Source organism: Martes martes (genome assembly GCF_963455335.1).
Source record: "Martes martes genome assembly, chromosome: X".
NCBI classification, from domain to species: domain Eukaryota; kingdom Metazoa; phylum Chordata; class Mammalia; order Carnivora; family Mustelidae; genus Martes; species Martes martes.
In genome coordinates, this window is record NC_137897.1 from 18,280,210 (window position 1) to 18,295,815 (window position 15,606).

Here is a 15,606-nt window from a genome sequence, read left to right on the forward strand (position 1 = left end):
CTGAATAATGTATAGAATTGCTGAATCAATATGTTGTATGTCTGAAACTAATATAACATCTTATGTCAATCAGACTTCAATGAAAAAAAGTCCTGCAAAGGGATTCACTGGCCCAAGTGGGATCAGGTACACACCCCTGGACAGATCAACTGCGGCAGCAAGGCAAGGTCATATGACTGGTCCATGTGACTTACCAGGAATCCCATCACCCAGAACCATGGTCAAGTACTAGGTCACAGTCTACTAACATGGCGATTTCCAACAGTCACCACATAGATAGGGAAATGGAGCACTTCCTAGAAAAGAAGAACTGAGCAACCAACCACAGAGATGTCCACTACATATGTAATTTAAATGGGAAAAAAAATGATCCTATCACTTAACCCACCTACCTTAATTCTAACCTCACAGAACCCCTATTAAACCCAGCCAGCCCAGCATTCACCCATGTGTCTACAATTTTTTCAAATGGTAGATGCATAAAATTCTGAAAACAGGGGCATCTGGGTGGCTCAGATGGCTAAGCATCTGCCTTTGGCTCAGGTCATGATCCTGGGGTCCTGGGACGGAGCCCCCACGTTGTTGTCCAGCTCCCCACTCAGTGGGAAGCCTGCTTCTCTCTCTCTCCCTCTGCCCTTACCGCCCACTTGTGCTCACTCTCTCTACTGCTCTCTCTCAAATAAATAACATCTTAAAAAATAAACAGAAATTCTTAAAACGGTTTAGCAACCCTGATTTCTGGGTATGTGTAATGTGTGTAAAGTATATATGGTATACCAAATTCTGGGTAGCAGGGATAGAAGGCAAAGTGGCCAAAAATCAGACCAGGAAACATCCAGCAGTTGTATAGTGGTGAGAACACTGTCCTTAAATAAAAGATTCTCCACCCCACCTTTCTGTTTTCTGTTCTGTTTCATTAGTTCTATTTTGATTTGTTGTCAGGGTAATGGAGATAGTACCAAGAAAAATCATGCATTGACAGATACATAAGATATTATCAAGGTCACTATTACAAGTAGAAGAATAAAATAAGGGTGCCTGGGTGGCTCAGTGGGTTAAACGTCTGCCTTCGGCTCAGGTCATGATCTCAGGGTCCTGGGATCAAGCCCCGCGTCGGGCTCTCTGCTCAGGGAGCCTGCTTCTCTCTCTCTCACTGCCTGCCTCTCTGCTTACTTGTGATCTCTCTCTGTCAAATAAATAAGTGGAATCTTTAAAAAAAAAAAGAATAAAATAAAATAAAATAACAAAACTTAAAATGTTGTCTGCTCGTTCATATAATATGAGTGAAAAGTATCTAGTAACCATCTTTCCTTACTTGGGCTCTTGAACCATATAACTTTTGGATATCTAATTTAGGTAGAATATGTTTCTGGAAAACTATGTCATCAACTTTCAAACAAATTGATTCTTGCTATGATTTCAATTAGGATCCAGAAATTACTTTTTAAAAAATTAGTTTATTTCCTGGATTATAGAGATTACACAGAGGGATCCAGAACTGGGAGGTAGAGGATGAAACAATGGAAAAGTATTCTCCCCCCAAACCTTAAAGAAAAAACTGGAAAGACTACTGAGCTGTTACATGAAAGCACTTAATACATACCCGCTTGCACGAGAAGCAAAACTCGGGGTAGGCAATTTTACTTTTTTTTTTTAAGATTTTATTTATTCATTTGACAGAGATCACAAGCAGGCAGAGAGGCAGGCAGAGAGAGAGAGAGAGGAGGAAGCAGGCTCCCTGCTGAGCAGAGACCCTGGGATCATGACCTGAGCTGAAGGCAGAGGTTTTAACCCACTGAGCCACCCAGGTACCCCCAGGGTAGGCAATTTGGAAACAGCAGTGATTTTTATCAATTTCCCTACCTTTCCTCAGTTCTACTTTTACGACTGCTTATCAAATCCAAGTGTTGAAAGGTTTGTTTCTTTAATGTTCTCCTTCTCCTCTAACAATTTCCTCTTGCTTAAAAATACCAAATTTTTACAACATGTCATATTATTACTGATATGGGATCAGAGGGCCTCCTTAGGATAGGTACATCTTCATTTCAGGGTGTCATCTTCAATAAAGATGCCTCTTTCAATAAAAGAGGGCTGAAACAGTACAATTTCAATGGTGTCTCCCCTAGCAATGCCTAACCTGATCGTTCTTCACCCTGTCATGCCCACCCTCTCTCCCAGTCAATCTACTTTCACCAACAAATTCCATTCTCTTCCATTTATTCCTCACTCTGCGTACTAATTCTCTCCACTCTCCTGCCCAGCCACTTTGCATATTTTGTCACACCACCCCGAGTTCTATCATCCCAGCTAGGAAATAGAGCCCCCCGTTAGTTCCCAGAGGAGCCTGATCAGCTGGGCCGGTGTAGAAGCCAATTCTGCCATTCCTCAGGCAAGGAAAACCAACAAGTACCTCCAAGACAATTACAGCTGCATTGGGAAGCAGAACCATGAAGGGAACGAAGCTGTAAATATATTTCATTCTCTTTGTAAAAGCTCATGCTTCAGAGTACATGCAAGCTTTTAAAACTTACTTTACAGTAAGATTTATATATTTCATATACGCTAAGATCATGCTGACTGTTTGAATTCATAAAACATGCTTTGGGGTATAAATCTGTATTTTGTGCTTTTTGGAGATGGGTCACTCAAAAACAGGGCAGTGCCAGTAGTATTCATTTACTTTATCTTTAGAAACACTGATATTACTCTAGCTGGTTTCATCTCTATGTGTGATATTCATAGGATTGTTAGACTGCTTTGTTTGGTTTATAAAAGTAATTAACTAGCACACTGCACAAGACACCACATATGGGTTGTGTTTGGCTTCATCTGTGGGGAGGAAAGATCCTTATTTCACTCCTAAAAGGCTCTTCAAAGCGCCCATTTCTACCTTGACTCTAGTGCCTACTGTTACCCACAATTCGTCACTCCCTGTGTATTGCTTGGGTTCCTCTATCTCCCTCACCCTGGCCCTGGCTGTTCTCACGACACTTCCCTGAGGAGATAGATAGTGAGAGGGAGAGACAGAGACAGAGATAAGAAGAAGAAGAAGCAGAAGAAGAAGGAGGAAAAGGAAGAGGGGAAGAAGAAGTGAAGAGAAAGAGAGAGATTGCAGATACACACACACACACACACACACACACACACACACACACACACACACACACACACATACACAGAGAGCTTGAGTTTGCTAGTAGAGGACACATTCAGGGTCCCCAACAGTACCGAGGTCTAGCGTTGGGACTAGAGAAACAGCGGCACCCGCAGGAAGCTCAAATGAAATACCTCCGTGACTGGAGCTGCTCCATCTCTAACTGAAGTCTGGCTTCCCGCCTGGGACTCTAAGGCTTGAGAAAAACAATGTGGGTGGCAGGCGAGAGAGTGGACGAGAGGGACCTTGAGCGGGGTTCTCTGTTGACGGGGCATATCCGGGAGGCTCGGAATACTGTTGAATCATTTTTGAGCCAAGAGCCCTACCGAGACCAAGCTGCTTGGGGTGCTGCCTCCCCATGCCAACAGCCGGCCTGCAAATTCTCTGCCTTCCACACAAGCCTGCCCACACCGGAAGAGAATGAACATCAGCCAGATTCAGTCCCCTCCAGTTCTCGGGCTTTCCCTCTCTAACACTGCCACTGCCACCATTTCGTCTCCTCCCCTCATGGCCTCCCCACTTCCTCCTTGAACACCACAGACACCCACAGAGATTCAATGACATTTGAGAGATTAAAAGCACAGAGATGTAAAAGGCACAGTCCTAGACCAGGAGAAGCAAACAGCCTGAGAGGGAGGAACGTGGAAACAAATCAACATAATTTAATAACATTAACTCTAATAGAGGAATATGGAAAGTTCCCCTGATACCACAGGAATGAATTACTTCTGGACAATGTGATTTGGATAGTTTTTCCTCACCCATGATATTTGTTTCCTACAGCTGCTATAACAGATTTAGGACAAATTCAGTGCCTTAAGACAACACAAACTTGTCACTTTACAGTCTTAAAAGTCAGAAGTCTGACACAGGTTTCACTGGGCTACAATTAAGATACTGGCAGGGTTGTGGTTTTTTCCTGGAAGCTCTAAGAGTCCATTTTCTTGCTCTTTTCAGCTTCCAGAGGCCACTTGTACCACTTGGCCCATGGCTCCTGTCCACCCTATGTGAAGCCAGCTACACTGCATCTCTGTGCCTTGCTTCCAGAGTCACATCGTCCTCTGGCTCTCTCTCTTCCACTCTCAGTGACCTGTGTGATTACATTGGACCCACCAGGATAACCCAGGATAATCTCCCTATTTTACTGTCAGCTGATTAGCAACCTTACTTCCATCTGCAACCTTAATTCCCCTTTGTCATGTAAACTAAGATACTGACACATTCTGGGAATTAGGATGGGGACCTTTTTGGGAGGCGGCAATTCTGCCTATTGCACCCACGAAAAAACAAACAAGCAAGCAAACAAACTCTATAAATATACAAATACACACACCCTAACCTGAGTTCCACACACATTCATCCCGGTCCCATTGTAGAGCAGCACCTTTCCTTCCTCCTGCTGATTAAGGGCAATCACCCCTGCCAAGACAATGACTCCTTGGCCACAGGAATTCAAAGTCCTGGCAGTAGCCATACTTGTAGTTCAATGGACCCTTGCTGTGTCCATTGGCAAGAGTATGACCTTATGTGGAACAGAACCTCAAACTCCACAGAGCCCACAGTTATAGATTCAGAAAGCATAAAGCTCCCCTTATTGGGTCATTAGGAGTTATAGTAATTGAGGCTACACCTGCTTCTGCCCTTTGGTTCCCAGACTTAATCTATTTTTCTTAATAGAGGCACAGTGCCATTCAGAGGTCTCTCATTCAGGGCTTGTGGTAGACAGAGTCCTAAGATGGCTGCCTTGATTCCCACTGCCTGATATCCATGTCCCTTTTATTCAGTGCGGGTGGAACCTGTGAATTTGATAGGTGTTGCTCCCATGATTGGGTTATGGTATAAAGCAAACATAAGGGGGCATCTGGGTGGCTCTGTCAGTTAAGCCTCTGCCTTCAGCTTAGGTCGTGATCTCAGGGTCCTGGGATGGAGCCCCGCATCAGGCTTCCTGCTAAGCTGGGAGCCTGCCTCTCCCTCTGCCTCTCCCCCTGCTTGTGCCCCTCTCTCTCTCTGTCAAATAAATAAAATCTTAGAAAAATAAAAATAAAGGCATTTTGCAGATCTGATTAAGGCCCCAAACAGTTTGACTCTCAGTTTAGTCAAAAAGAAGAGCAGCCTGAAAGGGCCTAACCTAATCAGGTTAGTCCTTAAAAGACTTGGGGTCTTCAGCCTTCCTTGGAGATAGTCTCCTGCTGGCTTTGAAGAGGCAAGCCACCATGAGTTCTACATCAGCAAAAAAAATGAATTCTACCAACAACCACTTGAGCTTAGAAGACCCAGAGCCTCAGATAAGACCCCAGCCCTGCCTGACACCTTGAGTGCAGCCTTGTGAGACCCTGAACAGAGGCCCCCGCTAAGCCATGACCAGACTCTTCACCACAGAAGCTATGAGATAATAAAAGTGTGCTGGGTAAGCTGCTAAGGTTGTGGTATTTGGTTACTCAGCAAAAGAACATTATATCTTGACTTTTTAATACCAGAATTCTCCTCAGGCTTATGATCCTATGCCTGATCTTATTGCTCAAATTTGTCTGTAATTCTCCACTTACTCTTTGAACTTTGACCCTATCCCATAAGGAGTCTGCTTCCTCCCTTGTTCCTCTTCTCTCAGCCTCTTACCAGAACCACCTGCAAATCAGTTCTGGGGATGGCATCTTACAGTCTGAGCTAGAGAAACTAAAGATAAGGAACATGAGGAATTTTTCTGATGAACTTTATCTCTGATTCTTTAAAAATTATCAATAGATGCGGGTCCCTGGGTGGCTCAGTTGGCTGAGCAACTGCCTTCAGCTCAGGTCATGATCCTGGAGTCCTGGGATCAAGTCTCGCATCCGGCTCCCTGCTCAGCAAGGGGTCTGCTTCTCCCTCTGACCTTTCCCCTCTCATGCCTGCTCTCTCTCATTCTCTCTCTCTCTCAAATAAATAAATAAATGAATAAAATTATCAGTAGATGAAAGGGTGAAGAAGAAGTGGTAATATAGATACAATGGAATATTACTCAGCTATAAAAAATAATGAAATCTTGCCATTTGCAACAATGTGGTTAGAGTTAGAGAGTATTATGCTAAGTGAAATAAGTCAGTCAGAGAAAGGCAAATACCATATGATTGTCGCTCACATGTGGAATTTAAGAAATAGCAAACAAGCAAAGGGGAAAAGAGAGAGAGAGAATAACAAACTAAGAAACAGATTCTTAATTATAGAGAACAAACTGATGGTTAGGAGAGGGGAGGTGGGTGGGGGATGGGTTAAAAAGGTGACGGGGGGGGGGAAGTGGAGGGGATGAGGGAGGGCACTTGTCCTGATGAGCACCAGCTGTTATATGGAAGTTCTGAATCACTACATTTTACTCCTGAAACTTATATGTATGTTAACTAACTGGAATTTAAATAGAAACTTGGGGCACCTGGGTGGCTCTGTTGTTAGGTGTCCAAATCTTTTTTTTTTAAGATTTTATTTATTCATTTTACAGAGAGAGAGATCACAAGTAGGCAGAGAGACAGGCAGAAAGAGAGGAGGAAGCAGACTCCCCGCCGAGCAGAGAGCCCGATGTGGGGCTCGACCCCAGGATTCTGGGATCATGACCTGAGCCGAAGGCAGAGACCTTAACCCACTGAGCCACCCAGGCGCCCAAGGTGTCCAAATCTTGATTTGAGCTCAAGTCTTGATCTCAGGGTCCTGAGTTCAAGGCCCAGGCTGGGCTCCTGCTGGGTGTGGAGCCTGCTTTAAATAAATAAATACATACATACATACATACATACATACATACAAACAAACTTAAAAAAATAATCAATAGAGCCAAAAGACTAATTTAATCCATTTACTGAGCACTGATGATATACCATGTGCTGTGATGGGAGCTGAGGCTACAAAGATCAAACAGGGAGAGGTCCTGACCTCCATGAATTCACTGCCCAGAAAGGAAAAAAAACAGAAATGTAATCAAATGCACTGTGATAATTGCTCCAATGAATAATGTGCCACAGGCCCTCAGAGGAAGCAGTAAATAATGCATTCTGCTGAAATGGAATACTGAAGGAATCTTGGTGAGGTGACAGGATAGTGGCCTGGAAAGCCACAGAGAGGAAGTGACATTCGAGAGAGTTCTTCCCTTAGGAAAAAAAGACACTAAATTATCCTAATTGAATTTTCCAGTTTCATAACTAAACCCTTTAGAAAAAGGCTAAGAAAGTTTTCCAAGAAATTAAAGGGGACAACGTTATCTGTCCCTCTAACTCACATTAACACACATACCTGGCTACTTAAAATATGTCATTTGAGTTAAGGACACCCATGGAAGCTGGCCAGGTACCTCTGCTCATTTCCTGGCCGGAGAGTTCCCTGAGTGACCAAATCAAATAAATCTTGTGCTAGAGGCAGCTAGGGCTGTGTGCCTTCAACAGAAGGGAAGTGCAGAAGCAAGACATCCGTTTTCGCTGCATTCTCATAGGACTTAGGTCCACACCCTGGGAGAAGTACGTGCCTAAGTCAGGATCGTTCGGAGCTGGGCCCCAGCTTCCTGAAGGAGAGTCACTGTTGGCTAACATAAACTTTATCCCTGGGTAGACAAATCCCCAAGCCATCTCCTCCGTATGTCATATTTGTTCAAGTCAAGACCCACAGATCTAGTGCCAATTCTACGAGAGAAACTCTGCTGCATGCTGGACCCACAGGACCGAAAACAGCAGTTGCCGCCCCAGAGGAGCTCGTGTCTTCCTTCCTGACTCATTTCACAGATGAGGAAACTGAGGCTCTGAGCTTTCTGGTTTCCTCCTCTGCTGTGTTCATGCTCTGCCCCCTTTGCCGAGCATCTTCCTGGTTTTTTGTTTGTTTTTTAAGAATTTATTTATTTATTTGGCAAAGAGAGGTCACAAGCAGACAGAGAGAGAGAGGAGGAAGCAGGCTCCCCGCCAAGCAGAGAGCCCGATGCGGGGCTTGATCCCAGGACCCTGAGATCATGACCTGAGCCGAGGGCAGAGGCTTAACCCACTGAGCCACCCAGGTGCCCCAGCATCTTCCTGGTTTTATGGATTGGCAGAACCTAACTGAAGTCCTGTTTCTTCTAAGAGGATTTCCTGACTCTTGTTAGTCATCATTAACTTTCAATTGCTCTAAACTCCTATTTCACTAAATCTGAATCTGACAATTTATCACTTAATTATACTCTGCTTTGTATTATATCTTTAATGACTTGAAGTGTCCATCATGGTACTCCAATGATATAGCAAGCTTCTTTAAGATTTTTATTTATTTGAGAGAGAGGGAGAGAGGGAACACAAGGGGGGTGGGCAAAGGGAGAGTGAGAAGCTGTGGGAATCGATCCCAGAACCCTGAGATCATGACCTGGGCTGAAGGCAGATGCTTAACTGACTGAGCCATCCAGGCAGCCCTATAGTAAGCTTTTTGAAGGCAGGAGTCATCTTTGTTTTTTTTGTTTGTTTGTTTTGGAGTTGTCTTTTAAATTTTGAGTCTGGGCACATACTTAATTCTTTTTTTTTTTTTAAGATTTTATTTATTTATTTCAGGAGGGAGAGGGAGAGAGAAACTCTAAGCAGACTCCTTGCTGAGCACAGAGCCAGACACAGATCCATCTCACGACCCTGAGATCAAGCTGAAACCAAGAGTCAGATGCTTAACTGACTGCACCACCCAGGTGCCCTTGGACACAGTTAATTCTCAGTATCTAGTTAAGATTTAATTGATCAGAAGATGTAAACCAGCTTTTGAGGAGGTTAGTAACTGGAGGGAGAGGAATTATAAGCAATGCTCCCACCTTCAAAGGCTAGTTTTGTCCTAATCCAGCCTTTAAAAACCAGCCAGGGGCGCCTGGGTGGCTCAGTGGGTTAAAGCCTCTACCTTCGGCTCAGGTCATAGTCCCCGAGTCCTGGGATTGAGCCCCATATCGGGCTCTCTGCTCGGCAGGAAGCCTGTTTCCTCCTCTCTCTGCCTGCCTCTCTGTCTACTTGTGATCTCTGTCTGTCAAATAAATAAATAAAATCTTTTTAAAAATAAATAAAAAATAAAAATAAAAACCAGCCAGACAGAGCTGTAAGAATCTTCCATAAGAGCACGACATAAAAACAAAAGTATCTACATTATAGGTCATATTCAGAGTCCAAATTAAAGATTGGGTCCATCACAGTAAAAAAAGGATGATTTATTATAGAAGAGAACAATGTCATCTGTGATAAATGTCAACCTCAAAAGCTACCCTCCCTGGCACCATAAATTCAATCTAGTCAATTATCCATGCATTAATCTAAAGCCTTTGAAGATGTTTTTTTAAACTAAAATTAACTTTTTTTCTTATTACTCTAAAGGGTTATTTTTCTGCCCCACCCACCCACCCCCACCCCATTGCCATCCTTATTCTTGGAGCCTGGCGCCTCCTACGAAAGCTTGATTAACAGAAGAGGACATTTAATAGGGAAAGAGACAGCAACTCTTTGTAGCATTATAATGCCTGAAAGCACATGAATGTTGGCAGTGGGAAAGGTCTGATTTTTTATAGCTTATCCTCTCTGAGGGAGGACTATGATAAGGGCTTCTTTCTTTTCTTCCCTCTTCTACTGGATTCAAGCCCTAGGAAATGCTCAGTCCTTTTCTACCCCCCTAGCCTGTCTCATCCAGAAGGAACTGGATGACTGACACCCATTAAGGAGAGGAAGAAGTTCAAAAGGCTGGGTTTTCCCTATGGACCGGGAAAATAACAACTCCCCTACTTTCTTCTCCTCTCTTGTGGGAAGATCAAGAGTGGACATTTTGGTCTGTGTTGCTTTGGGTCTATATTCTTTTCTCCTGTGACAGCAGAATTTTCCTCCTAGTACTTTCGCAGAACTTCCCGCCGCCCCCCCACCCTGCCTTGGTACACTAGGTTCTTCTGGAAAGGAAAGGCAAAGCAAAAGTCCCCTATCTTAAGCAGCTTATTTCCCACCTGCCTATATGGGGCAAAGGCTGTTCACATTTTTATACCCTCCCTTCCATCCTATAGTCAACCAGAACTTGGCACATTACAGAAAGACATCCGTGATCTCTTTGGAAGAAGTCCAGAGAACTCATAAGGGAGAAAAGAGACTCACTAGTAGAGCCAGAAAAACTTGTCCAGAGTCTTAAAGGTTCGGTCTTATTTACTCCTGTGGCTCCCACCCATACCTGGCACAGTGCCTGATACACTGTAATTTAATTACATAATAATATGGATTGGCCAAATGACTAAAAAGCAATATGATAGCTACCATGTGCTGACTATTTATCTCAGTGCCTAACATATTGAAAATACATGATGAATATCTGTTTGACTATGAGGGAACAGTAGCAGGGACAGTAGTAGTATTGAGCACTTGGGCTTGTGGCTCAGTTATTTGTTTGTTCGTTTGTTTTAAGATTTATTTATTTATTTATTTATTTGACAGAGAGATCACAAGTAGGCAGAGAGGCAGGCAGAGAGAGAGAGAGGGAAGCAGGCTCCCTGCCAAGCAGAGAGCCCGATGCGGGGCTCGATCCCAGGGTCCCGGGATCATGACCTGAGCCAAAGGCAGAGGCTTTAACCCACTGAACCACCCAGGCGCCCCTCAGTTATTTGGTTTAATCCTTGCAACAACCATAGGAGATCAGTATTCCCATTTTATAAATAAACATTTGGGGGGGGGGGGAAGACATTAAATATCTTTCCCCCAAAATCAAAATGGCTAGCAAGTGATGGCTAGCAAGTATTTCCCAAATAGCTATTACCAGACACGCAGTAGCGGTGTCCTCCACCAGAGGGCACGGTCTTATACCCCCAACTTGCCCAGAAAAATAGGATATGGGTAGATCTGGGGGAAGTAGTCTCATGATCCCAGCCATATATTAAATTAATTAAACAGCAATTAAATTAAATTAAGCAGCAATCACTGCTAGACTCAAGCAATTCTGCAGAGTCAGGGGAGTCAAACGGGGAAATGAGAAATTATCTAGAAACCTAGATGATCACGGGGCCTCAAATCATAATCCTTGAGTTCCCCTCTCATGCACACATTCAGCATTTTCCAGGCCTTTAGCCAATATTTCTCTCTGATTAGTTTCCCCATGTGGAAAAAGGTTTTCTAGGGATGCTTGGGTGACTCAGGCAGTTAAGCATCTGCCTTAGGCTCAGGTCATGATCCCAGGGTCCTTGGATTGAGTCCTGCATTGGGCTCCTTGCTCAGCAGGGAGCCTGCTTCTCCCCCTGCCTGCAGCTCCCCCTGCTTGTCTGTGTGCACATTCTCTCTCTCTGTCTCTGACAAATAAATACAATCTTTTTAAAAAATATTCTATTTTTACTTTGGTAAATTATAAAGTAACAACACATGGTTCTAGCTTAATTGATGGGTTATCATCAAATGGCTTCCCAACATAATGCAAAATGTCCTGAAATTTGTCATTTCAGAATACTATCTCTGAATGTTAATTTTCCTAAACTGGGACTCTTTTCTATCTCAAGCCAGTAAATAAGGAAACTCTATTTCTACTTCTTTCCACTGCACTTGGCAAAAATAGATTCAGAACTTATTACTATTTCACTGGATCTGAGTCTGTCTCATTTATTGGCTAGATCCTTACACACATATCATGCTAATCCACCCCCTGGTGCTGTCCACCACAAAAGCAGTAAGTGATGAAGGGGCAGAGGCAAGCATGAAATTCAAAACCAGAATGATAAGCATATAAGCTGGTACTGGCTACAGGGCCCATATTTTCTGCAACTGGGGTGGACCATTCCTACTCGTCTGTTCTCGTTATGACATTAACATAATGATACAGCAAGGTCAAAAGTCAAGATTAGGAGAAAAGCTCTATCAGGCAAATACTTACAAAAGTAAAACTGTATTTGTTGTATTTGTTTCATAAAAATGAACTTTAAATTTTATTTTATTTTTTTTAGAGTGGGAGAGTTGGGGGGAAGGACAGAAGAAGAAGGAGAGAAGAGTCTTAATAAGACTCCACACCCAGCAGAGCCCAACATGGGGCTCAAGCTCACAACCCTGAGATGCTGACCTGAGCCAAAGTAAAAAGTTGGACACTTACCCAACTGAGCCACCCAGGTGCCCCATCCCCATGAACTTTATTTTTTTTTAATTTTTTAATTTTTTTTAAAGATTTTATTTATTCATTTGACAGACAGAGATCTCAAGTAGGCAGAAAGGCAGGCAGAGAGGGAGAGAGAGAGGAGGAAGCAGGCTCCCCGCCGAGCAGAGAGCCCAATGCGGGGCTCAATCCCAGGACCCTGGGATCATGACCTGAGCCGAAGGCAGAGGCTTTAACCCACTGAGCCACCCAGGCACACCCCCCATGAACTTTAAATTTTAAAGGCCACTAAAGATAGGGGTGCCTAAATGGCTCAGTCAGTTAAGTATCCGACTCTTGGTTTCAGCTCAGGTCATGATCTCATTGGTCATGGGATTGAGCCCCACACTGGGCTCCATGCTCAGCAGGGAGTCTGCTTGAAGATTCTCTGCCCCTCCCCCCACTTGCAGGCATGAGCATGCTGTCTAAGTAAATCAATCTTTTTAAAAAGCCCATTAAAGATAAAGAGCCACAAATATAAGGATAAGGAAAATTGACCATGAAAATATAAAAATTCTGAACTTCCCTGTACCCAATAACATAGTCTTATTTCAAAATGGATTGATAAATTTGACTATTATAAAATGAAAAACTGGGTGGCTTAGTGGGTTAAAGCCTCTGCCTTCAGCTCAGGTCATGGTCCCAGGGTCCTGGGATCGAACCCTGCATCAGGCTCTCTGCTCAGTGAGGAGCCTGCTTCCCCCTCTCTCTCTCTGCCTGTCTCTCTGCCTACTTGTGATCTCTGTATGTAAAATAAATAAATAAAATCTTTTAAAAAAATAAAATGAAAAACTTCCATTTAACAAAAAAAAAACCACTTTTTTTTTTTAAAACCAAAGACACTATTAACAAAGAAAAATATCCTAGTCACAGATTTGGTACATGTCTGGAATAAAAACAACAAAAAGGAGGGGTGAGGAGTTAAAATAATAAATTATATAAAAGAGTTACTACAAATGAATAAGAAAAAGATAAAGAAGCCATTAAATAATAGACAAAGGTCATGAATTGGCAATTCAAGTAGAATTAAGAATATATGGCCAAAAAATATGAAAAGATCAACATCACGTTAATCAAATTCAAACCATAATGAGATACCATTTCATACCCTTCAGGTAAGCAAAAACCAAAGAGTCTGAAAATACCAGCTGTTGGTGAGGATGGAGGATGCCAGACAAGAATTCCCATTCACTGCTAGTAGAAGTTATGAATTGGTGTAATCACTCCAGAGAGCCATTTGCCTCTATTCCATAAAATTGAACATGTATAAGCCCGTTGACCCAGCATTCCAGTCCTAGGTAAATACCCTATAAATTATTGCTTCTGTACTCAAGGATATATACAAGAATCTTCATAGCAGCACTGTTTGAAATGGCAGACACAATCTAAATGTATATCAACAGGAAATTTTTTAAAATCTTGAATCCTCTGAGGAGGAATTTTAAATCCATCAGTTCATAATACATTACACAAATCACAGAGTTTCAAGATCAGTACTCCTTTTTTTTTTCAATATTCCCTTCTTGTATCCCTTTTATACAAATTAATAAAAATAAACAGTCCAAATGGAAGAAACATGCAGTACTGGGGTATTAACTAGAGAAAACTGTGAGGCTTTCTGTCTCCCATGATGGCTCACAGGATTGAAACACCTTATTGAATTTACCATGATTCAGGTATTGGCCCTCAGATACACAGGTCAAAAACAAGATTTGTCATTTCACTATAAATTCAACAAAAGCTGCAATCACCAAGACATAGCATATTCAAATTCACAAAATACACAGACAAGGAAATAATCCTGAAAGCAGCAAGGGGAAAAAAGTCCTTAACCTACAAAGAAGACAGACCAGGTTCCCAGCAGATCTGTCCACACAAATCTGACAGACCAGAAGAGAATGGCAGGATATATTCAATGTGCTGAATAGGAAAAATACAGAGCCAAGAATCCTTTATCCAGCAAGGCTGTTATTCAGAATACAAGGAGAGATAAAGAATTTCTCAAACAAACAAAAACTAAAAGAGTTCATGACCACTAAACCAGCCCTTCAAGGAATATTAAAGGGGACTCTGGGTGGCAGGGGCAGGGGGAAAGACCAAAAGCAACAAAGCCTAGAAAGGAACAGGGAACATCACCAGAAACACCAACTTTACAGGTAACACAGTGGCATTAATTCGTAACTTTCAATAATCACTCTTGTTTAAATGGACTAAATATTCCAATCAAAAGATACAGGATATCAGAATGGAGGGGGGAAAAAAAGACCCATCAATACGCTGCCTACAAGAGACTCACTTTAGATTTAAAGACATCTGCAGATTGAAAGTGAGAGGATGGGGACACCTGGGTGGCTCAGTTGGTTGAGCAACTGCCTTCAGCTCAGGTCATGATCCCGGAGGAGCAGGATCGAGTCCCGCGTCAGTCTCCCAGCTCCACGGGGAGTCTGCTTCTCCCTCTGACCTTCTCCTCTCTCATGCTCTCTCTCACTGTCTCTCTCTCAAATAAATAAAATCTTTAAAAAAAAAAAAAGTGAGGGGATGAGGAACCATCTATCATGCTAATGGATGCCAAAAGAAAGCCAGAATAGCCATACTTATATCAGACAAACTAGATTTTAAACGAAAGACTGTAACAAGGGATGAAGAAGGGCATTATATCATAATAAGGGATCTATCCATCAAGAAGATCTAACATTGTACAAATATATAAATCAGTTAATAACAAACATAAAGAAACTCATTGATAATACAATAGTAGTAGGGAACTTTAACACCGCATTTACTACAATGGACAGATCATCTAACCAGAAAATCAACAAGGAAAAAATGGCTTTGAACGACACACTGGACCAGATGGACTTAACAGATATATTCAGAACCATGCATCCTAAAGCAGAGGAATACACATTCTTTTATTTTTTAAAGATTTTATTTATTTATTTGACAGACAGAGGTCACAAGTAGGCGGAGAGGCAGGCAGAGAGGGGGCGGGGAAGCAGGCTCCCCGCAGAGCAGAGTCTGATGTAGGACTCGATCCCAGGACCCTGAGATCATGACCTGAGCCGAAGGCAGAGGCTTAACGCACTGAGCCACCCAGGTGCCCCCACATTCTTTTTAAGTACACATGGAACACTCTCCTGAATAGATTACATACTGGGTCACAAATCAGGCCTCACTCAGTACAATAGGACTGAAACTATACCATACAAATTTTCAGACCACAGTGCTATGAAACTTGAAGTCAACCACAAGAAAAAATTTGGAAAGGCCACAAATATATGGAGGTGAAAGAACATCCTACTCAAGAATGAATGGGTGGGGTTCCTGGTGACTCAGTTAGTTGAGCGTCCAACTCTTGGTTTGGCTCAGGT